Source organism: Sinocyclocheilus grahami, unplaced genomic scaffold, assembly GCF_001515645.1.
Source record: "Sinocyclocheilus grahami isolate Dianchi unplaced genomic scaffold, SAMN03320097.WGS_v1.1 scaffold221.1, whole genome shotgun sequence".
NCBI classification, from domain to species: domain Eukaryota; kingdom Metazoa; phylum Chordata; class Actinopteri; order Cypriniformes; family Cyprinidae; genus Sinocyclocheilus; species Sinocyclocheilus grahami.
Window position 1 is genome coordinate 91,776 of NW_015505400.1, and position 885 is coordinate 92,660.

General features: G+C 30.5%; 1 protein-coding gene across 1 annotated transcript in view; it reads right to left on the reverse strand.

Annotated features, from left to right (window-relative positions):
- Positions 1-885, reverse strand: part of LOC107596607 (C-X-C chemokine receptor type 1-like) — a 5,430-nt gene that overhangs the window by 764 nt on the left and 3,781 nt on the right. The gene's annotated exons all lie outside the window — the stretch shown is intronic.

Genomic DNA, 885 nt, shown 5'->3' on the forward strand with positions numbered 1-885 from the left:
AATTGAAGACTGATGTAAATTCTTAAAGAACAATCCACTGAAGAACATTATACTCATAAACGTTTTAGAAACCTGAAACATAATTATTTCAGTTAGAGTTTTTTCTAGTTTTTTCCCCCTATTGTTTGCTGTCTGTTTTGTAATGTTCAAGAATCAACAAGTGACAGACTTGGGTATATGTGGGTACCAAACCAATTAATTTAATTAACTAATTCTGTGACTCCACTTTTAAATTTTACTTTCTGGCTCCTGCTTTTAAAAACTGAAATGTACAAAAATAAATTAAAATATGCCCATGAAATAAAAACTCAACTATAACTTAGAAAGCTATATTTAAAATGAACTAAAAATAAAGTGTATAATAATGCTATCACGTTCATCAAATGTTACATTTGTCAACCACACTTCTGTCTATCTAACTGTACTGATAATTTTATTTTGCTTGGCTGACTGTATATTAAAGAGACGTACAGAGTGTCCATAACATTTTTACATTTGAACTTACAAATAAAACAGTACATCCATTATAAGTCCTGGAGAGGTTTTTCTGTCATTACACCACAAACACTTCTTGAGTACAAATATATAATATCCCTCTTCGGAACACCCTGAATGAAATGAACAGTATAGCCTTGATGGACTTCATAAAGTACTATTTAGAGTACAATTTATAAAGGAAAAAAATATAAAGCATTTAGAAAAACCTGATCTTTACTTTGTTTGCTGTACATCATATAGTGCATATTTAAAACATGCACACAATCTCTTTAAATTAAAACCTTTAGCTTACTGACCACATACAGACCAGCTGCCTTGACAAAAAGGCTATACACTTAAAAATAAAGGTGCTACAAAAGGTTCTTCAAGCGATGCCATAGAAGAACC